We start from the raw sequence: 25,552 nt of genomic DNA on the forward strand, positions 1-25,552 counted from the left end.
GGCATATTGTCGTGCATGACCTGCTACGATGTGTGCGATGTGTCTCCTCTTAAAGTAATGAGAAGGCATGTAATTACGTGTTCACTGCTCAGGCTTTTCTTATATTCTGACTGGTCAGTTGTCACTATACGGACGGTAGTTCCCTGTAGATCATATTGGTAATAATATCAGAGGCTGAGATATTATCATTAGATGCAATATGCCATCTGAAGAGGTCTGCGGTTCTAGTAGCTATTGAACTTAGAAACACTGTCTTTCATCTTTTTAAGTTGTTGTGCCTTTATGGGATCCACCTGACATCACATTCCATCCCTGTGTCTATGATGACCATTCGCTGAAGTGATAAGTTTTCACGTCACAAAGTCATGAATTGTTTGATTGAAATATGTATCTTTTTTTAAAGTCGTTTGATTATCATTTTTCTTCACCATTAAACTCTACCCCTCGAAAGTAATAATCATTGGTTATGCATTTTCGTGATGTCGTCAACATTAAGATCCGCTGAAATAAGCATTGCAAAACCTAACGGTGTGACAACAATGACTAGCATACTGTGTTACGTAACAATGCTTATTTCAACTTAATTCCAGCTAACTTTACTGTTGGTGACATCACAAAAGGGGCTAAACTAGTTTTTGAAGGAAAGAAAAGACAGATGGATAACATTGTACTAAAATCTGTTATACATATTTTTGAATTTGAAAGTGGCAGAATTTGTGATTCTCGTCTGTGCGATAACGGTTTCGATAACAATAATTGAATATAAGAAAATCTAAAGATAAAGTAATTGGTCCCAGAAAAAAAAATATATTCAGATAATTTAGACTGAAATAAAAATGTATTCAGTTCATATTCATAAAGATGACTGTAAGGCATCAGTAAGGTACGCAAATACAAAATAAAATGAAGATATACAACCTCAACTTTTGGATTACAGTCGCAAATGACGTTGTGACGGATACACCAATTTAGGTGCATTTTTCAAGACTGCAAATGAAATTTTTAATAGTTCCTACCAGTTAAAGAACAAGTGTGCTAAAAACAATAAAGATAATGGATCAAGTGTATTCCGCCCTACCGTGGCTCATGTTTTAGTATTTCAACATTGTCGCACGATTTTATTTCTGCGATCGATTACGTTTAAATTCTGTACAATACTGAATTAGATCTGTTAGCAAAATGTAATCCAGTTTTCAAATAAAGGTTTTGAATGCACATGTAATCTGACAATATTTGAATAGGTGCTCCTTGTAACTGTTAAAAAATACTCTTATGTAGCCTTGTCCGAAATTGCTGAACACTCCAGTATAACAGTAACTATACCTGTAGAAAATAATAAATTGAACATAATTTACAAGTTACACACTTATTCTTTTCTTCTGTACTGAATTACATATCTATACTGAGAATGACTGGCTGTAGACTATTAAAAAATATAATGTAATTTGATAGATAAAGATTCTAAAGCAGCAGATGAAACATTGTTGATGATGAAAAAATAAAATTATGCTGTGACATTTCATAAATTCAGTGTTCAACAATAATGTACTAAGACTGGACCACTGTGATATAAGTTTCAACTCACTATCGAAAGCTGACTCTAAGAAATGATTTATTACTTTCTTTATGTTAGATGACGAATATCATCTGTACTGCAACTCATATTTGTTAGTAAGTGATGAAAATAGATACCTGATTTTTTGTTCATTGACAAATGCTTAAGATATGCAACAAGTGAATGAGGTAAAGTTTAAGCGTGTAATCGATGATTGTATTTCCAGAGATAGTATTGCATTTGTTTATCCAGTATGTTATGTCGTTTGAGTCATAGGTATGTGAAATATTGTTTATTTACATAAGAATAATAGGATTGTTACCATTTGATAAGCTGAATTACACACCATGTTTGCTTGATATTATCTTTAGACATCATGAATGTGCAACTTATATTTTTGTACTTTTCTACTCAATTCATGTACGTTTTCAAGAATTTCGTAATACATGTACTTAATATCTCTCTCGGTGATAGCAAGATGACTTTGTGCAATAGCTGATTTGATAGTTCCTTGTTGTTGTGATTATGCGCACTCACTTAAAAGTCAGACAATAAAAAGACCTCTTATATGTTTCTCTTTTTTGTTTCCATGATAGGACACATAATACTTTTGTATGTCCTTTCACTATCAGTACAACGTACTTGTCATTCCAATCTTTGTGCATACAAAACACATGTAAGGAAATTATCAGTGTCATCATTAATTGCACGTTGTCTATGAATGCTTTTTTGTTGTTGTAGTCTTTAGAGAGAGAAATACTTGTTCAAGTTGCCTGAAATATCCTCTGGCAGGTGTTCAGATACATCATTACAAAAGTACACCTGAAGTTACACGTGATTGTGTGACTTGGAGGCGGGGCTATATAATTGACGGGTGGGTGGGGGGGGGGGGGGCTTCCTGTTGCTGCATGGCCTCATAAAAAGTTTTCATTCATGCTATGCCCACTATCCGTTTTCCCCTTCAATCACTGCAATACATGTTAATATGAGACCTTTTACAATTATTCAGCGTACTTACCACGAGGTACAATTGTATATGTCATGATATAGCTTCAGCATACCATTGCTATATTCCCAAAGTATTATGCCCGTCCGTCTCTCTTTCTTTCAGTTGCTCTTTGGTTTGTCGGAGTTTTATTTATTCATTTATTTTATTACTCATTTATTGTTTTTTTATTTATTGTTTTTTTTTGGGGGGGGGGGGGGTTTCACTCTTCCTTTGTAGTTACATCAATAAGTATTTGTTCTTTGATATATGACTAGCTATTGAATCCATTTACTGTAGACGTAATGAAGTTTTAAGATTTATATTTGAAATGGATCAGTATCGAAAGGCCAATGGCCTAACAATGTGTTGTAGACCTACAATTATATTCCTTCACCCAACATTTCAACTTCCATGCCAATCTCTTTTATGCTTTCTACCCATAAATGATGTGCTTGCCTTTATAATTAACTCTCGATATGTAAGGATTTTTAATTCAGATGCCTGTATCTATGTATTTTTATTGAGTTTTGTGGAAATAAACTTGAATTTTCTAAACATAATTATTGTCTAAAGAATGGCACAATTTAGTTCAAAGCCTGTGCATTTTATATCGTTTAAAAATAATGAAGAGTATTTCATTTCTACAATGTCGACACTGTTTCCCAGGCCTATCTACTTCGTAACTTATACAGATTTGACCATTTGCATCAAGTAATATACCATTTATACTTTTGCAATGTAATTAACATTACAATTAATTAGCAAAGCAGTTGAAATTACAATGTAATTTGCATGTAACAATCTTGAGCTGGAGGAAAAAGTGATATAAACTGACATTTGTGCAATATTCTATGTGATTGGTTATGAGTGTGTTAGAGTTAAGAACGTAAAATTAATGTCAAATTTTAATCGACAATGCTTCTGTCGACACGATTAATCGGGTGCAGGTCACAAGTTCGATACCAACAAATCATAACAGTTCATGAGTTCGACACTAAGCAAACAAGTCCTACGCGACCAACACATTAAGCCCCGTATTGTAATGTCGTTCTCATAAAGATAGTGTCGACATTCACATTTTTTCTATGTGTGACATAATCCGGCCACAAGAACATATTAAAACACAAAGAACATTATTTAAAAGTATAAACAGCCAGACATGAGAGCGAGAGAGAGAGAGAGAGAGAGAGAGAGAAAGAGAGAGGGAGCAACAACACTATCTCCTGCCTAGCGCCTCCCCAGAGTATTTTTATATCGCAAAGTGTAAGCAAATTGAATGAATATGTATATATATATATATATATATATATATATATATATATATATATTAAGTATATCCTGCAAGCTTGGAGTCAAAGCACGATTCCTGTGTTTACATTTCCGTTAGTGTGGTTCATGGCTTTCGTACTGGAAGTAAAGCGGAAATAAACGAAATAAAAGTAAAAAAAAAAAGTCTGAAGACGATATGCTTTAACTTTACTAGTCTTTCGTTGTGAAGGCTTTCATTTCTAGATAAAAAGGGAATTCCACAAAAAAAAAATCATTTTTCATGAAAATTACACATTCCATCAACTTGATAGGCCTACGTACTGAGATACAATTATGTTAAGGATAGTAATTATTCCCCCTGCTTTCTGAAAGCGGTTTTCAAGTGCTCTTTCATTATGCTAGAAAGGTGAAAGCATGTTGAATGTTGAAAGCATGATGTCATGAATTCAAGTAGTCTCCTCATCCAGCGTTTCCAACACCAAACCTTTTTAAAATTCATAACTTTTGCATCGATTGACCGATTTTCCTCAAACTTTCACTGATGTGTTCTACTAATGTTGCTGCTTTCACTCAATCCACATTTCTCCTTGGGTTTTGGTTACCTTTAAAATGCATAACTTTTGAGTTGGTTCTCCTTCTTTAATCTGACGTCAGTACCTGATGCACTGCCCTCACCGTGACCCTGTCATTTCCTGCGATCCACTCTGTCCGTATACTGTGTGTGTGTCTAATCCCTCAACTTCAGATACGGAAATGCCTGGTAAACTGATAAGGATACAGTTCAGCAGAACACGCACCTGACAATATTACAAACACAGTATAACGGGTAACTGGATGTTTGGTTCTATCTATGAAAGACGGAATTAAAATAAAGATATTACTTGACCGATATCCAAATTGCTATGGTGATTACGAAGGCATGTCCAATGGTATTTGTGTACCAGAAAGTAGAAACACTTGCTGTTTCTATGTAAAGTCTGCTGAAATATATGTACCTTCAATAAGTGTTGCAGGATGATTATGTTAGCCTCTTAATTTTTCTGTTTCATTCTGAGTTGTCTATAACTTCCTTCCTCTCCTGATGTAAGAACATTTCACGACATCTGTCAAACTCATTTTCACAATCAATCTGTAGTTTGAGATAAGTCAAATAAGAGGTGATGAGTGCTGAACTTTGTACGGTTACCTACATATTATGTACTATTCGACTTTAACCTGCAATATGGCAGTTGCCACCAACTAACTACGTGCCCTTCATTCTTTGGTCTTGATTGTGTTTTATAGAGTGTGACTGGTTGTGTCTTTTGTTATCGACGCATTACAAGGGACTGCCGATGTTTCATTGTTCCATATTATGTCGACCAGATGTGCGCTTATGTTGGACCAGACAACTAAGAAGAATCTAAGCAACATCAGTTCTAAATGTCAGGCCAAACCCGAAAATCGAGTTCTAAAGGTAAGGATTATAACTGCGGAAACTCAATTAACTCCGTATACCACATAGCTGATCATATCAAGCCGTGCACTGTTTATTAGTTGTATTGTAGAAGGGTCGCTTCTCTAAAATCGCAAAGGTTCCGATCCGTTCTCCTTTTCTCCAGAATAATCATAAGTTTTGTATTTCATCATTTATTCTATTTATTGCAGGTAAAATTCATACGACGAATGGTCCTGATGTTAATTGGTAATGGAAACAAGAGTGTCAAGGAGTTTGATTTTCAATGAAGTGTATTGAAGTCGTTGTCAAATTGGGAGGCCCTATCCCAGCTAAAGTGCAATGTATAAATGGTGCTCTACGTTGTTGAGTATTGACCACAATCGTATACTAGTACTTTTACTGTATAGACGTGGTTATTGTGTCTCATGACTATTAGCGACAGACATTCATGTACTAACGTTCATGAATACTGAGAGGTAGATTAATGTGTCAGTTCAAGGATAAAGTGTTAGATTCTTGAAATTTATCTCATTATGTAATATTGACATATTGTACCATATTTTTATTATTTTATGGACGGAATACTGTAGGTATTTATGGCTGCCTAACAATTAGAATGAATTTGAAAGTCATTGTATATCGATCAGCTCGTTCTAATTTTCTCCGGGCAGTGAAAATAAGAATGTCACTTTGATTATTTTGAAATTCTCCTGTAAATTCTGGAGCTGGTGACCAGTCAAAACATTCCAACAGTGATAAAGGGGACAAAACTAGGCCTATTGTGTTTATTTACTTCTTACAGTTCATTTGTGACACATGGCATTATCGCATTGTATTTGGAAACTTACATGTAAGTGGCTAGTTTCTTTGATCTCTTGTTTTTACAGCATATTTTACGTGAACACAACGCAAGTTTAGATCGTGTCTGTTTTTGTTTTTGTTTTTTAGAACTCCACTGTGATACACTTCAGGATGTCAGTAGGGAAGTGAATACGGTATGTAGGATATTTTCTACTAATTATCTTATCCGTTTGGATCGAGACAACGCCACGAAATTCAATCCACAAAATTCGATAACAGCTTGCTAGCAAAGGTGCTCTTTTGGAGAGAGAGAGAGAAAGAGAAAAAAAAATGTAAATACTATTGCAGAAGGAAATCATTTAAGGAAATGTTCCTAAGACATAGGACTAAATCGTTTATTGGATATACAATGTGAAAAAAAAACGACACTGGAACAGATATGCTACATCGCAGTATGCACAGGCAAGTGAGCAGAAAAAGGTTCATGTAATTGTACCAGCAGAGCATGCTGGTTTTAAAGTCACTAAGATAAGCATCTGTGATGTAATGATTATTTATTCAAGTAATACTTACATAATAGTGTATACATAATAGTGTATAAGTGGTGCTTGCTAGCACATCCACTTGATAGCAATTTTTGGCAATATCAATAGAAAAGGGGTTGTTAGTATATTCAATGCAAAATAATGAAATATATGCTGTCCAAAGTGGCATCATTCTGGTCACCTGATCTACACAAGTTCATCCTTTGATTATCCATCTCCAACTGTTACCTGGACCTCGCACTAAAGACACACTACAGACAACGCTCTTTCGGGGCTATTGCACCCAAGCACTGGAACGATCTACCCATTCATATACGACAAGCCCCATCAGTAGAATCGCTGAAGGCATTTTTTAAAACTCATCTTTTCCCACATTGATTCCTTCCCTAAGTTAATGTGCTGAGTGTAACTTAATTATTGTATGTGTTTATTACTGGTATACACGTTGATTTATGTCATGTTATTCTTACTTTTGTTTTGACCTGTTATCTCTCATTTTTCATTTTGTCTTTTCCCTGCGGTGCGCTTAGAAACATTGTATTTTGCGCATTACAAATGCAATGTATTATCATCATCATTATCATTGTTATTATTATTACTATTATTATCATTATTATATTTTGTTATCATTATTATCATTATTATTTGTTTGAATATAACTGATGAATTCTATAGTGAGTGTTACGTTGAGCAAGCTTATACATTTTGTCACCTAGTGGACTGCCTAACAGCCTAATCAACTATTAAAACGGAGAAAGGCCATGTACCCATGTGCACACGCAATGAGCTAACCCCGAATGGGCTTATGTAAGTGTATATCAATGCACGCGTATTGCTTTTTTGTAGTTATTTTGGTATATGTCTCTGTTATTATCCTTGACTAGGTCCGATGATTGTTCTCCGTATCTCGGAGACCTTTTTTTTCCAAACTGTTATTGTATTACTAATACTGGTGTGACTTTGTTGGCGTTGGCAAGTCAGACAGGACTTCCCTATTTTGTTAATCGCCCTTCTTTCAACTGCCTTCAGGTACTACAGAGTGTCAGTCGTCTCAAAAGACGTCATTTTGCGGCCATCGTGAGTGTGTTGGATCGATGTGAGAGCGGGCTCCAACAGCTGAAACCCGCCAATGACGGCAATGCGAAGCGAAAAAGCAGGACAAGCGTAAGATAAAAAACGGAGTATAACAAATTATCACAGCGATCCACAGAAAGCTAGACCGCCCTATAAGAGAGACTGACAAAAAATATAGAATATGAGAGTTAAAGGGTGTGTACAGTTCTGGTCGAGGTGAAGATTTAGCTTTTAATGTTTTCTGAGATATTCAGAAACCACTCTATGAGATGTCGAATAGCATACAGTTCTAAGGGGTATCAAAAGTTTATTCAATGAAAATCGGTTTTGAAATGGCTGAGATATCCAAAAACAACGTGAAACAACGTGAAAGGCATGCCGCCTTTTATTATTAGCACTTTTTTTTATATCTCAGCCATTTGAAAACCAATTTTCATCAAATAAACGTTGAATCCTTCTTAAAATTACATGCTTTTTCATATTTCATAAGAGGCTTTTCATTATCTCACTCAGGAATGTTCAAAACATGAATCCCTACCTCAAACAGTACTGTACAGTCCCTTTAAAGACTGGAGAGTGAGAGAGATAGAGAGATGGTGGATAGAGAAATTAATACAATTATTTCAAGAACATTGATCTTAATGGACTGTTTAAGGCATCGTCAGTGAAAAATGTAAAGCAGCTGTTTATCATTTTGCCGGGTGCATAATACGAGCTCGACACCCAAGAGTCAAACAACCCACGAGTCACGCAAGTCATGAGGCTGACAGCCCACAAGCTAGACATTAAACAAGGCCAATTAGCTCAACAGCAATTAAATAAGGCCCACGAGCTACATTGCCCACCAGCTCGACACTTAGTAGACTTGCTAAGGGGGTAAACGCTGCATTTTTTAGTACAAATGTCCTACTTGGCACAGATGTTCCCTAGGGCAATTGAAAAATTTTCATCTAAAGAGACACTCTGTATCCATGCAAATAAGCCTTAATTTGCATATTTATGCAGAAATACACATAAAAATTATAAAAAAATACATGTGCATCCAGCAGAAATACCTAATTTGGTAGAAGTAATTTATAGAGTAAGTAGAAACAACTCCTGCAAAAATTCATTTCATACCTATGTAAATAAACATAGAATTTGCATAATTATGCAAGTTATTGTGCAAAAATCTGCATTTTTGAAAGAATTCCTAATCCATTAAACTCTGGATCTTGTAGTACAAAGTTTGAACCTGGGAAGGATGTCCCTTGGCTCAAAAGCAAATGATTCATCTAAAGAGACAAACTGTCTCTATGCAAACAACCTGCTATTTGCGTGATATGCATATCAATACCTACACAAGATAATCAGAACAAACAAAATGCAATTATGTTACAAAATGTCTTAATGAATGGCTTTGAAGTAATATCACAACAACACTTTTCAGTTACTTAAATTGTTTCCATATTATTTAATTAACTTAGGCATTTTATGCAGAAATTATGTAAATAAGTATACAAGACGTGAAATTTCGAAACATATTGATCTTTGAAACAATTGTTACTATCAATTTTCCCTCATTGCATAAATGCTTTGCAGGGTGGGAAAAATAGCAATCGATAGTGACACTCTTTAAATATGATTATGCAAAACAGTAGGGCCTACATAGGAACAGATGCAAATCGGAACAATATTGCTTACAAAAGGATTGTTTTTCCCTTGCAAACAGTACACAACTGAGGTCATGGTTAGAAAATCATTACAAAAAACACTACCATAGTGAAAGTGTAAATTCTGATTTTCATTGTATTTTGTAGGCAACCAAACGAATAAGAGGCTTTTTACATCAAACTGATTATAAACTTGTGCAAATTATGTGGATATGCAAGGGTATTTGCACATATCAAGAACTTACAAGCTTGAGTTAGAAACAAAGTCTGTTTCTGAAAAAAAAAAACCAAAACGTTCCCTTAGTATACTATTAACTGCCAGGGCATGGAAACTATGCTAGGAAATGTTTACATAATAACATTTTGATAAGGCAATAATTTATGCGAAAATTGTCATGTGAACAATATAGGAGATGTTATACTCTAAGTCAAATAATCTTAGTCTCTGACTTAAAATCAGTCAATTTCAACAATAAATAAAATCAGAAATAATATGTTCATAGCCATAAAAGAGTATATAAGATGGCCTTTACAATTACTAGGATGTGATTTGTCAACAGATTGTCACATGCTACTGTTATTTACGAGGATCGAAAATGTCATATTCTTCCTGGTTGTCATTGTTTTCCCTTGGGATAATGTAACTCCCTGGCAGTCCAAAGAATGTTATATTCCACCACATACCAGCTAATACCTGTATAGATGATCATGACCTACATGATCTTGAAGCTTTTTTCCAAAAGATAATCATGTTAACTGGTTTTGTGTAAAGATGTCAGTGGTTAAGATTTAAAAAAAAAAAAAGAATACACAGGTAAAAATGTAAAAGGTAAGAATGTCAGAGGTTATACATGTGTGCATCAAAATTAACTTTCATGCAACCCATACATGAAATGCGATGACGGTGATGACTATACCATGTCACTGAATTCCATGTCCTTTCCTACTTATCAAGAGGAAACAAAACACTTGAGAGAGGAGGGCTTAACATTTTTCGATAATCAACAAGGGTATCACTATCAGGTAGAACATGCACAAATATGTACTAAGTTTCATGATATACCTTGATTCACATTCAAGATATGGAAGAAAAAGTGAAATATAGCACTTTCATCAGAGCTTTGACCTTTTGACAGGAAATTTCCCAGACAATCTCGATTAGGTATACACGTGTATATTAAGTTTCAAGAAAAATCCTACAAGCATTGCAAAATATGAGGGAAATAGTGAAATTTTGAGGGCCCAATTGACCTTGATCTTTGACCCCTGACCTTTGACAAATGACCCCTATATTCCCTAGAAAATCCCTGCCAATACCAAGTTCCATGAAGACACCTTGAACCATTTGCGAGATACAGTGAAGAAAAAATAAAATTTTAACATTTTCACCTGACCTTTGACCTTTGACCTATTGACCTCAAACTCTCTGGTGAATCTTGTTTTGGTAGTACATGTATGCAGTCACTAACTTTCAAGAAAATATCTTCAGGCATTGCATAGATATGGGAGAAATAATGAAATTGTTGCATTGACCTTGAACTTTTGACCCTAGACCTCTTGCCGATTTTACTTAAAAACAGCTTACTTAATTGCCCCATCATACGTCATCCTTGGACCAAGTTTGACGAAATTTGCTTAATGAAGTCTTGAGTTATCGCGTAAAAGGATACAACTTCTTTAGTCGACCTTGACCATTTACTTCTGGTACATTTGGGTACTAATATGCAAAATATACTAATTAGATGGTATTTGCATAGAGGAATAGTGTTTTGATATTACAAACCATTTCCTTTGGCTAATAAAGGATATGCATACTACTTTGGTAGTTTTTATCATAAAATGAAGTGCTTAGACTTTAAGGAAAACTTTAAAAATAATGTTTTTACTTTACTTTCTTTAGTAATTATGTAAATTAGCTGGTAAAGATGGTTCAATTATTCAAATTCTTTTCTCATTTGATTTCATAGAGTGTTTCTAACGGATTATATCTATCTAGGATGAGATTTAAGAGGGGGTTTCATTGTTTACAAATCAATTTGCATAACTCGCATAATTATACAAATTTTATGTTTATTTACATAGGTGTGACATCAATTTTTGCAGGAATTGTTTCCACATGCTCTATCAAATACATCTACCAAATTAGGTATTTCTGCTGGATGCACATATATTTTGTAATAATTTGTATATGTACTTTTGCATAAATTATGCAAATTAAGGCTTATTTGCATAGATACAGATTGTCTCTTTAGATGAAAAAATTCCAATTGTACTGAGGAACATGTGTGCCAAATAGGACATTTGTACTATAAAATGCAGTGATCACCCCCTTTTTCGCCCTTAGCAAGCCTACTAACTGGGAAATAACGCCCATGAGCTAAAGACACTAGGCAAACATATAGAGGTAAAAAAAAGGCCTACGAGACCGACCTTATGTCACGGGCTTAATATACGCTATGTGGGTCTGTTTTGCCTATATTGTCAAACTTGTGGGCCTTATTTGCCTACTGTAGAGCCGATGGATTGTATTTTTCCTAGTGGTAGGGCCTAGAGCTCCTGGGCTATTATGACTCGTGGGTTGTATGACTCATGGACCTTTGTTTTATTCAATGTCGAGCTCGTTGGCTGTATGACTCGTTGGTGTCGAGCTCGGGGATGACTAATCACTGATTGCTTACCCAACCAACGGTTGGTTTTTTTTTTTTTTTTTTTTGGCATTTGCACCATAATAATATCATCGCTTTAAACAGCGGCCGGATATTTTCCAGATTTCACATTGTCTACATTTTGCACATTTGAATTAGATTTGCTGATTTCATCTTTGGCAGAGAAGACATCAAATATTGTTAATGAGCTAAATATTCATTGCATTTCCAGTGCGAATTCGTTTGTCTTTGTATAATTGACGTGCCAATAGAAATGATTGCACGATATTTTCCGCAAGCAACGTCAAATAACGTGTCGTATTTACCGGTATACTTCCGTATAGTCACTAGTACCAGTATATTTCCGTGTAGTATTTAGAATTGTTAGATTACAACGTGGAGACATTGTGGGGTCTTTTAATACGATATTTCGTTTGTTATAGACTAAAGATCATTAAACATGTCAGACCGTCTTTTTTTTATTGCCAGTGCAAAGTCTAGTCACGTATCTGAATTGATAACACAGAACCTAGAACTAAATATCTTCTTGAAAATTCAGCTATGAAGATCCATCTGGGTTTTTTGTTTGTTTGTTTGTTTGTTTGTTGTTGTTGTTGTTTTTTGGGTGGGGGTTGGACAATGATATCATTGCTGTCAAGGCAATCGACTGTCTGTCCACACAAAATCAGTAAACGCAAATTAGGCTAATTAGGTCATAAATCACTAGCAACTTTGTCAGAGCTTTGGCATCTTTAGGCAATACCATCTTACCGCCAGCTCAATCCGTTTTATTGACCCTCTTAATATACCTTATGCAAATTTAATGCATCTATGAAAACACTTTGAATGATAAGTGATCTAAAACAATGGTGTCTCGATCCCTCAGTTTCAAATTCCATCTCGACTTAATTCCAAACTAAAGAAACACGAAAGAATGGATAAACGAGTCGCATCCTCTAATTAATTGAAAAATTACAGAGGGAATATACAGATATTCTTGCGAGGGACGCCAAGAATATCTAGCAGAAATATTATTAACCCATTATAGGCATTTAAGCTGATATTATATCGAGGAACCAAATCAGTTGTGAAACAAAACAATATGATGAAAATGCAAGATTTTCAACTCCTTGTTCACACTATAGCTGTTCGTTGCTAGAATAAAGTGCATCTAACATTCGCAATATAGTTTTATTCAATTATGTTACCGAATTTTGCTGCTACTTTCGTTTCCTCCTCAATAGAGGTCACCGTGGGCAAATAAGAAATCCCCCGAATCCTGGCCGGACACCTGTACCCCGGAATTCCAGCAACATCCAGACCCTGACAAGCTGGCATTGGCGATCAAAGACCACTTCATCAAGGTCGGTTTTGATACGAACTGGTGATCGACATGCCAAAATTATATGATGATTTGTTTGATTCTTAGTCCTGAAATATGATTGGCCAATCAGTGGTAAAACTCTGAAGAATGTATTTGTTGAGAGGAAAATGGGGTTGGGGGTCTATCCATCGGTTGTCAGAATCACTGTTTGTTGTTTGTTTGTTGTTGTCTCCCTTTAAAATCATCTCTATAAACTTCAGAACCTTAAAGAACTATCGCTACTTATCGCCAGTACGCCCATTCCATTTCTCCCTCACCAGTTGTTTCTATACAAAATTTGTCTGCCTAGGAGCTATGTCAAAGGCAACATTGGTGCTAACATCTAAAACCGCACCTGCCCAAATCTTTTTAAATACAGTGTACGATCATTACCCCCCCCCCCCCCCACACACACACACACATACTTCTTGAAAACTCAAAACGGAGAAAGAAGAAATATTTATGGAGCTAGATTTATAATTCTATCAGAGTAAACTTTTATGTTAAGTCACTGAAGTATAAAATTTTATATCCTGCTTATTGTGTATTCTGTCTAATCAATGTTACTTTGATGGATAAAGAATTTTCAGGTTATGATAAGGTGAACAGTTTCTTTCTGCATTTCTTTAATCTTTACAGATGCAGCAGGGCAATAGAGGAAATCATTGCTCACATACTTACAAACAAACACACGCGAACACAAACACACACGCACACAAAAATGTTAACACGAAAATGTAGGCCTAATCACAGCGTCTGATGTTACTGTAGCTGTTACTCTCCGCTCTGTAGGTAAATTTGCATCTTTCTTTTTCGCGGCAGTGGTTACTTCTTTAGATACAAAGTCATCTTTATTTTGTTTTTATGTTTGTTCTTTTTATGATTTAATGACCTTGAAAATCTATTGCTTATTCACTGTATCATTATCTATGTTCGTCTTCTTTTTGATTGTACACACTTTGTATTGTATATTGACGCAAGGGTCCTTTGCACAGCAGGCCTTTGTTGCTCTGAATGGGACTACCCTGCTTTTAAAACTAGGCAGAATAAAACTTGGGGCTGTTGCATGAAATGTTGAACTTGAGAAAAACTCTGGTAAGAACCGACAATTCAGGTTAGCTTGACTCTGCCATTGACTTTCACACAAGAAAAACTTTGCTACAAATTAACCTGAGTTTTTCTCAGGTTAAAAAAGTTTGTGCAACAGGCCCCTGGTGTTTACATGCATGATGGCATATCAATTGGCGTATTTTTTCTTTGTGTACCTAGATGGTAGCTGAATTGTCTGCCTACCTCCATCAAGCCACGGATCCCGACAAATCGGAGTTGATATGGGTCTCATACGAATCCAAATTTTTCCGAGCCGTCAGGTCAGAGATTACAGAGTTGTATGTGGTAAGTCGAATCTCTCGGAGCTCAGTGGACTACCAGTCAGAACTACGTGCATGGTGAATGTTATGTCTTGTCAAAAACGTGTTTATCTTGTTTCATTGCTAGTTACTGTAAAGATTACGCGATTCATACTGATGCACCAACCTGTTGCACTTCGCCACAACTTTATAATTTTGTCGCCTTCCATTTCTTAGCGAGATTCAACACTACGATAAGGTATAATTGTACTAATGTTAACAAGCTCGAGTAATGTGCATTCGTAGGAAATAGTAAATACATATTGACACGTGATTCAACCTTCAAAGATTGGTGATCAAATTTAGTAGGTCTGAATATAGACGGATATGACGAATCAAAATCGTCCTATTATACAGTTGGGAATCAGGAACAAAAATAAAAAGGGAAAGTACGATAATTAAAAAAAAGGAATATTTTGCTGGATTGCATCCTTATGTAAACGACGCAGCTAGTAACCTTATGGAGACAAGAGAGTGTACGTTCAAAGATTTTATACGACATGGTATTTATGCAGATATGCATTTTCACTGAAGCGATTACTTCGCCAAAAGCAGCATGTTCTTGAGCCATTTCATTTGACAAATACATAACAGCTAGGTATTCAAACTTTTCTAAATTACACTGCAGTTTGCTTACGAGGGAGACGCCAAACTGCTACAGATGCTGCTACCTTCAGCAAATCCGCGAAACATGAAGTTACGGGGAGAATGGCTTGTTGACATCCTGGACCCGTGTCAGAACGACGCCGAACCCGAAGCGATGTCAGACCCTCCAGGTCAACTCGCGTCTACGCCACCTGTCCGGAAAACGGCAGAGATATCTGTCCAGACAGACCCAACCTCATCCGACGACAACGACGAAAACGAAGAGGAAGCATCACCGATTGCTGTCTTTTCTCTAGATAGGTTAAATCCAGAAACATGCGGTCAAATAGTCGAAAGGGAGCCCGGTAATAGGAAAGCCCCGCACCGCACTTCTCAAGCAGCAAGCACTGGTTCAGTGGACAGCAATCACATCAGCAAACAGAGTTCCGTTCTGACCGAGGAAAAGCGAAAGACGACCCATCAGAGAGAAAGACGCTCTTACGAACCTGAGTATGCTTCAAAAGATGACGGATTACTGCCGCTATTCTCGTCAAGCCTGATAGAAGAATTGGATCATTTTTGCCCAACTTCGTCCCAAGACTCCCTCCACGAGAGCAGCAATGACCAACCGCGAAAGCCGGTCAACAGACTCCTTACAAGAAAAAGATCGGACGAACATCCACTCCAAGCATCGAAGAAGAATGATGCCGACTTGATGGAAGAAAAGGTCTCCTTTCGGGTCTTGTTCAGTCACGCTTACTACTACTTTGAGATGGCTCTACAGGAGGGATTTCCGATCGCAAAACTCCGATTACTCGTAAAATGTGTTCGGGAAATCTCTGACACCGTGAAGCGCCGGTTGTCCGAATGTGAGTCAATTATACATATATTTCAATCTGTTAACCCATTCTCCTAGACACTGATAGTCAACTTTCATATAACTGACATGTAGTGTGACATCCAGAATTATACGAGTTTATAGGTATTGATTTTTTTTTTATTCAAACGTGACAGAAATTATTATGATATTGATATCATATAAAGTTGGTGGACGTAAGAAGTCGATTGCGAATCAAATATGAAACTGACACAATTCAACATATTTTAAATCTTGAATTCTCTGATGTCGAAGATCAGTGATGCAGTTAGTCCTGATAGATGTTGGTATATGATACACAAATGCAAGGATAAGCCAAACCTATCTTCGTAATAGGCAAGAATAAAAAAAAAAAAAGATCTTTGACATGAACCAACACAGAACACATGCACCCTGATAAAACGTTTGAACCGTGTGTTTACCTCTGGTTTTTGCTACTTTGCCGTGCCTCCCGTTTCCAGCTTGGGAAAAGAAGGTCATCGGTTCGGACGAACTCCTCCCTTCGGTCATCCTCTTCCTCATCAAGGGCGACCCAGGGAAGACCACCTCCTTCTATCCTCACCTCAAGTTCCTCATCGACTACCTGCCCGATTTCCTCGCCACTGGAGAAGTCGGCTTCACCCTGATGCAGTTTAACGTTGCCTACAGCTATATCCTCCAAAACGATGGATCCGACAGTTGAAGGCCGTAATTGATCATTGTCACCAGCCGTTTACATTTCAATGAAATGCCCTTGTTGCTCATGTTACTTGCTAACCGTGTGTCAGAAAACTTCACTTTTTGTCCAAATTAATGTTTAGAAAAAAAAAAAACGAATGCCAGTGAAAGAGTGATAATGATATGAATCATTATGAACTTCCACTTTTTTTCATGCAGCAGTGTCTTTGGCTGTACTCACCATTCAGATCATATGTGACACTGCACCTCAAAACAAACAAAAAGTCGCCAGACAGGAATTTTTAGTTAAGACCATATTCTGAAAGACCAGACTTTAAGCTTTAAAATGATGTATAACTCAAATCAAATGGACTCTCCTAACATACCTAAATATTGGAAAGAAAGCACAAACTCAGGAAAAGTGTGAACTGAGAAAAGAGGCTCTGAAGTACAGTGTCTATTCAAGCGCTTAATCTTTACCAAACCGTACTGGCTGTGCAATGAATGGGACAAAAGACAGGAAGTAAACCACCAGAGTAACAACAATGAAGGGATTATCAGATTAAACTGAAATTAAGCATGCCTCATTAACACATTCTGTCCATAATTAACGCCAACTTTCAAAGCAGTAGCCATATCCTTTCAAAAGTTATTAGAGTTGAAAGTGAAGAGTGTGGACAAAGTTTTTCAGAAATGAAAAAGGGATTCTAAAGACACACCTAATCACACTATTCTACCAAAAATGTTCGAGATAAACTGCTAAAAAAACACACTTTCCTGCCCGTTTTATGATACCAAATTTTAGCATAATGTAAAAGAAGACCCGCTCTTTCAGAAAATATGAAAAAGTCAAGTTTGGCTAGGTTGACCCATTTCACTTATTTTCAGTCCTCACGCAAAATCAGTGTGTGCTACTTTATGTTCGTTTTGAGGTGCACGGTCACATATTATGATTAAAATGATATGAATGTTTTCCCATGGTTCCCTCAATCCTTACGAACGTATATTCCTCCCCCATTTGAGAAAAGCGCATTCCGCCATTTCAGCATTATCTTGTTTTCGTGTCTGTAAGGTCTACTTTGAAATCAGGATACAACAGATCTATATAACAGAGTTTATCTTTAACAGTATCTTTATAGTTTTTGTTCCAAATGACTGTGTTCTGCTACGTAGCAGTCACAGAGACATTAAATGCATACTGGTATGCTCTCTATAGGAAGTGTTATTACCCATATGATTAAACTACAACGACCTTAAACACTTATGGTGATTGATTTTTACTCACTTATCTTTGTGGTTACAAAGAATGCATTAACACACACACACACACACACACACACAGATATATATATATATATATATATATATATATATATATATATACATACATATATATATATATATATATATATATATATATATATATTATGTATATTCAAAACAGAGACCAAGTTCATGCTGTCTTTCCACTATTTTATTTCGGCACATATATTTTTAAGCGACTCGCTCTATCTCTAGTGTTCTTGAGAAAGAGCGAATCTCTAGAAAATTTGTGTGCCGAAATAAAATGTTGTGAATGACAGCATGAACTTGGTTTCTGTCTTATTTTTGATATTACTGCACCAATTAACACGCGGACTACTTACTCAATATATATATATATATATATATATATATATATATATGTGTATATATTGACTATTATGAAAGAACACACACACTCACACACGATTCGCGTAAACCCCGTTGTTAGATATAGTTTTTAATATAGATTGTTTATGCTTTTACAATAACAATTACGCATATACATGTATATACCGCTGTACTGCATTTTCTTTTGACTGCCTATTATAATGATCATTTAATCTCCGTGTGCCGTTACATATTCGGAGTGGTGCAAATAACGCATCTTTATACAAGCATTATATCTGAAACTGATATTTTCTCGGATGATAGCAAATTTTGACATGGTAACAGACAGAGAGGAAGAAAGATTTAAATATAAATTTCTCTTTTTTTTACGTCTAAGTGGACAAAATGACAAAGTTGACAAATGGACATGGAAATGGACTGCAATCTCCACAGGCATAATACACAGGCTACCCGGTCTCCGAAGGGATAGGATTCTACTCATCATGAGCATTCATCTTTGCTGTTGATTTACACACGTAACGACTGAATTCGTATTAAAGTTGTCCGCAGAGGAATGCTGCGGATTTGACAAGCAAATGACACGCTTCCTGCACAGAGTTACTTACTATACTAGGGAAGTTACGCGCCAGATTGGCGTTACGTAAATTTTCATTTCTTTCAGTAAGGAGGTCTGGAGTGATGTATTTGCATTGTCAGGATATCTCGTGAGATAATGGCAACCAGTGCATCTGATATTGAAGTTACCTTTGATAGATCAACCTGCGTTGCTCCCTCGGTTTATTATGTATATCTGAGCGTGCATCACTAAACCAACAAAAACTCGCATAACCTGATTCTAAATGTACGTGAAAAATCAAAATAGATGAAACGAGTCAACTACATTGTATAATCAATTTTTAGTTTCCAGAAAGAGCAATACAACTTTTCATAATTCGAAAGTTTGAGATCGTGAAATGAATTGAATTTATGTTTGTGTGTGTGTGTGTGTGTGTTTTACAACTCTTCTTGAACACTGTTTGTGAAGAATTGCGTCAAGTTATGTCTATTCATTTCTTTAAACCCTTTATACACTCTTTACTTGTAACTGCAATAACAAAATAAAATGCTACAGCTTTGAAGGATTGTATAATTTTAAAAAAGTCAATAGAATGTGCCACTTTTCAACTTAGTCTTATAATGAATTCATCGTCAATGCGACGGAGTTTTACATCCTTTTTATTTGTCCCACTCATTGCACAGAGCACAGCTTGTTGTGATTAAGCACTTACGTGTAAATAGACCCCAAAAGTTTAAAATCTCTCTTCTCAGTATTCTTTACCATAGTGTTTCTTTCAAAGTAATTTCATGTACATCGTTTTGCGTTATACCCTATTTTAAAGCTTCGAGTCTGCTCTTTTAGAATGTGTTTTTAACTTCAAAAAGATCTGTATCTGTCAACTTTTTAGTGGTTTTGTGAAATGAGGGAACAATCTTCCACTGATTTAACGTCGGGTAGTTTCCTACTAGAACTACTTTTGATCAAGCCTCATTCCTCTGCCACAAATTCATAATGTGGCGAGTATATTTTGCTCCATTTCTTTTTAATTTCAGTTGAATTGAATCGGAATTAAATTGAAGTTATTGAATGATCGCCTTTTATAACTTTTTTTTTTCATTTCATCAACAAGACTTAGTACACGCTTGTTCAAAGGCTTGTGTGAATACATGGCGAAACTTGTTTAAGAGTTCAATGTTTGGTGCAATTTACACCGAATGAGCGAAGTGAATATAGAGCAAATATTTCAGATCAATTCATAAAAAAAAAATAATGATTGCCGAATAATGGTATGCTGCCATATATAACTCCAATAAAGTATTTCAGGGTAAGATATAACCCTAGCTAAGCAATGTATAGTTGTCTGTTAGTTCAGCGCTTGAAGATAGCGACAAGCCTTTTTACATGTTGTAAAATATATACAATAATCATGTATAAACAATGAATAGGGTTCTAAATTTTTTTTTTGGAAAATGTCTGGAAATTACCAACTTTAAGTCCAATCTTCTTGACTGAGTAGAATTTTCAGACGCACAAGAAATATCACATCAATTAAAAGCAAAATATTTTGAATATACTACGCGGTTCATATAACTGCAATAGACTGTTACAATGAAAACCACGCTTTCACTTTATATTTCACAGTACACTCAAGTAGATGTTTTGCAACAAATTCCAATTTCGAATACCCGATCAGTCCATCGTTGCTCGGTCTCAAGAGATCACACACGTTATTAGCACATGACGTGATCGAAAAGTAAAGATAAAATGAATTAAACATACAAGACAAGAAGACACTATTTTGAGGTACAATTGTATTAGTGTTTTGGAGATATGACATCGTATTTGCAACTTTTGTTGCCCCTAACATATTACGAAATAACGGACAAACAAAACATCATAATTCAGAAGAAGGAAATTCCATCATTCCTACTCTCTTTAAGGCCCTGCAAACCATTGTGAATGTGTAGCTATTCCAAGGTACTCTCTGTAGTTTTTAAAGTATCGTGAATTTGTTGAAAAACTAATTTCTACAATACTGCTATCACTGTTACTGATTTTCCACCAGCTATTTTGAATCGATGTTGTGGCAGTATGCCGAGTAATCTCAAAAAGCAGTTCATTTTAAACTGTACGTGCCCTGTATACATAGCGTCGGAAACAACGTCAAGAATTCTGAAAAAAGGGTTGCTTTTGAAAAGTTTAAATACGCGAAACAGATATCCCTTTCTTTCAAATGTTAGATAAAACTCCACGATATTAATGATACTGATTGTAGTCTGCGGGCATTTCACATACATCTTAGAAAAAAACAACAACAAGAAAACACTATCATACTCATTGATTGGTATTGGTAACGTGTTACACTGCCGATTGTAAGCCTCAGATACTGAAATAAGTTTCTACCGTACTAGTTTATTTTCGTATGATATCTAAACCTACGTATGTACACTAACTTAACTCGACAATACTACGTGAATACGGCACAATGATAAGCACCTCACAACTCGCAAATCTCAAAACATATTTTCTTAGGGCATCCTTCTGCATATCCAAGATAAAAAGATAAAAGGATGACTCATGACTGATTATGGGATTATTGGATGACTGAAAGCCAACAAGTCTCACCGTATACCACCTACCGATTTCAACAACAGAAAAAAAAATCCTTTATGATACATAAATTTGAAATAAACCTTGATCACTCTTGTTGACAAGCTTCTGAAGGAGATACTGAAACGAGTTTTCGAACGCGACATCAACCCCCCCCCCCATAAAAAATATATATATAATTATATGTAATCTTATGAACAGCGAACACACTTTTTTTCACAGCAAAGCGAAACTATTCATAGAATAATAACTGCCTTAAAGCATTAATCGAAAAAGAAATATCCATAAAAAACAGTGACCAAATACAATGGTCTGAATGACATGGAAGAGGAAATAAAAATAATTATTATACTTTATCCAAGGATCTATGGGAGAAGAAAAGGTCACGTTAAGACATGGTTTGTTTGCTTCCTTTGACTCTTCGAGCTTTGCGATAAAAAAAACCACACAAACAAACCCATGATGTTTTCGCAGAGATTACAAATTTTGTGTGACTGAGGTGATTCCTGTTTCGTACAACTCACAATTCGTCGTTGTCCAACATACATGATTGTTTTCAACAGAAGGTGAGAGTTTACGGTCCAGTCAGGTTGTGTGCCAATTCATTGTTAGTGTTGTCATTTTCGCTAAAAGAGAGGGAGGAAAGACATGACCGCAAACATAGTCACTAAAAAGTTTCAGTTCTTACCAGCTTTTGAACATGCAGTGCGATAGCGACCCGTCAAGACCCGATAGAGAAGCCGAACATCAATTTCGTGACATGGAGTACGATGCGACCTGACCAAAAATCCGCCATTACTGCGGTGCCCAAAGAGCGCATGCGTTTGCTGAATGCATAGGATGGGCGCGAGCCGGTCGCAATGCATGTTTATCATGCATTTGTACTAGGTGTTTCAAAAAACATTTCCCACTTTTGATCATTAATAGTTCAAAACCTATTCATCCGATAAAACTGTCATTGATATGAGTAATAGCTGGATAGTGTACAATTTGGTTGAAGGTAATTTGCACGTGAAAGCATAAATCAGTTTCATTAAATCTAAGATTGATTTTGAAGCAAGGTTTCACATTTTGGTCAAATTTTAACCCTCTGTACAAAAATTGAACTTCGCACAGGAACCAATGATGTGTATGTGAGTGTGTGCTGACAATGGCCCTGAACAATGGACATGCCTGAACCACCTGTTGACTAGGCGTCAGTCTGGCACTCCCTGGCACATGAATGCTTAATCAATAATTCATGTGGATTGCCCTGGGCACTGCTAGTCTGAATTCATGCACGGTAAAGTGCTTGCAAACACCACATTTCGTTCCAGCTGGCAATCGTTTTCAAATTTTGCTTCACATATCACTGGGATATAAATAAGAATAAATTATCTAAAGTTCCTCATTTTAATACAACTGTCTACTGATTAAATAGTCTGACAAAATTTTTCGCTTTTTCGATAAAAAGAGATCATTTTTGGTAAAGAGTTCAGCAGCATTTATCATTGGGGCGATTTGTTTCACAGTAGATTAATTTAAGGCTCCATATACACAAATGTATACTCTTTGCTTCCTGTCACCATGTTTACGATAGAACAGAAGGTATTCATTGTAATTTCGTTTTTCAGAAGTAGGGAGAGCACTGTCACGACTCAACGACAGTATCGGCAGGCGTTTGACTTTACACAGATACTGCCAGAGGCTGAATAAAGACTAGTTGTGATAGTGGAATTTCTCATGAATAAATAATGAAGCATTCAAACCCTGGCCATTGTTCAGGACCATTGTCAGGGTGTTAACCACACACTCCCATACACACCCATTGACCCCTGTGCAAAGTGAAATTTTGTACAGAGGGTTGAAAATAGAGCAAAATCTGGAACCTAACTGTGAAATTAATCATGGATTTCATGAAACTGATTTATGCTTTCATATTCAAACCACCTCCAACCAAATTGTACACTATTCAGCAAACCCTCATATCAATGACAATGATATCTGATATATAGTTTTTTAATTATTAAGAATCAAAAGTGGAAAATGTTTTTTGAAACACCTAGTATAATGTGCGCGCGCGCATGGAGCACCGCTGTAATGGCGGATTTTGTTGCCCTGTGGAATCGGTTTATAAGTAACTTTTACTCGGATTGCGGAGGATCCCCTCCCTAAACCAGTCCATCTTCACACCACGCCCTCTTCCCTTGAAATCGTGTCATCGCGAAATGAGATATTACAGATATGCACCAATCAACACAACACCATGACGAAAAAGTGAACTGCACGATTCAATCAATTAGTTAGTTTTACGATGTAATTAACTCATATGGTCCACCGATTGAGCGGTAGCGTCATTTAAACTAGACCTCCTACCTGATTATCTCATCTAGTCTCAACATCAGGGCCTGTAGTTTAGATGATTTCTCCCGAACCTCGTTTTGTTTTCGTTCGATGTCGACCCGGATGTTTTTGATCTTTTCGCTGAACACCTCCTTCAAGCCACCGAGGAATCTATACAGTAATAGAAAGCTCCTTCGACTGCCGTGATCATGATTTAAGGTTTCGCTTTAACTTTATGTAATTTTAATCTTTTTTTAATTAACGAGTGCATCATCCCTAACACCATAAAGCTTCCTCAACATTTGAAGTACAAAATTCAATATTCCGCTGACAGATGTTTTTCTTTTTTTTTTTCTCGGAAATAAAGTTGTAAAGTGATAAAACTTATGAACTCCTTCTTAACCTCTTTACGAATGGACTTGCCAAATTCCGAAAAAAAAAGGGGTCTCAAATTTGCAATTTCATGTTTTCAAATGTATGCAATTGTATGTCCATGATTACAACAAAACTCCGCGAAAACTGCAAAGAGAAAATGGAGTACCAGTGTCCATTTGTTCACTTACCCCCGAAAGTATTCCGTCGTCTTTGAGTTCACATCCTTCAAAAGTGCATCAGACCATTGCGAGTTTTTCTGGAGTTCTCTGTCAAAATGGAGCAAGACCTTTCTCCAGAAAGAAAACACCACGGAAGTCCAGGGACAGCACCCACAACAACTGGTAACAGGTCCTGTAATGATCAAAGGTTAGGTTCAAAAGCCAATTTGTGTTTAAATTGAAGAAAGTAAATTTGTAACACCTTACAAAACCATCACACACACAAAAGAGCAGGAGTTTAATTGACACTTTGTAAGAAATTTAGAAACTCATCAATTTACGATACTTGCATGTTGTATTTCATACGGCGGTAATAGTTATTAAAATCTAGTATGCAAATGAAGTGTTGATGTAATTTGCTTTAAAAAAAAAGCCCTAAGGGCCTACATCTCACAAAATCCAGTGACTTGTATTCATTCCATATCAGTATGCCGAATTAGAAAACTATAACATGTTTTCAAAGTAAACATACGGATCGTAGAAACGAGGCGGTTGACAATCTCGTGGCTCAGACGCAGCTCGAATGCAGCAACTTGAGGATTTATTTGCTTTAGTCCATCCACAAGCGGTAGAAACTCCCGGTAGAAACAATCTAGAAGGATGACATGAGCACGTCATCATTATTTTAGCTTACTAAGGTCAAAGCCGGATTCAGGCTGCATGTACTTCAAAATACTTCTCAGTTTATTCTTTTACGCTACTACTTTTGTTGCTCTTGCCGCTGTTATGTCGACTATAGTTTAAAGGGATCGTACAGTTTTGGTTGAGACGTAATTTCAGGTTTCTAACATTTTTTGGTGACATAATGAAAAACTTCTAATGAAATATGAAAGAACAATCCATGTAATTCTACGAGGAATTCAACGTTTATTTGACGAAAATTGGTTTTGAAATGGCTGAGATATCCAGAAAAGAGCAATTCTAATAAAGTGTGGGACCCACACTTTATTGATCATTTTGTTTTACTTTGTTTTTTGG

At 36.1% G+C, this 25,552-nt stretch overlaps 1 long non-coding RNA gene across 1 annotated transcript; it reads right to left on the bottom strand.

The window, feature by feature from the left end:
* Positions 1-24,060: 24,060 nt before the first annotated feature.
* On the bottom strand, positions 24,061-25,124 carry LOC139716892 (uncharacterized). Its single transcript, XR_011709925.1, has 3 exons — positions 25,047-25,124; positions 24,545-24,707; positions 24,061-24,152 (listed from the first exon to the last, which is right to left on the bottom strand). It is a non-coding gene; the product is annotated as an uncharacterized lncRNA (long non-coding RNA).
* Positions 25,125-25,552: the final 428 nt, after the last annotated feature.

The sequence above is a fragment of the Diadema antillarum genome, unplaced genomic scaffold, assembly GCF_040938485.1.
Source record: "Diadema antillarum isolate AM-2024a unplaced genomic scaffold, OU_Dant_1.0 scf00000071, whole genome shotgun sequence".
NCBI lineage: Eukaryota > Metazoa > Echinodermata > Echinoidea > Diadematoida > Diadematidae > Diadema > Diadema antillarum.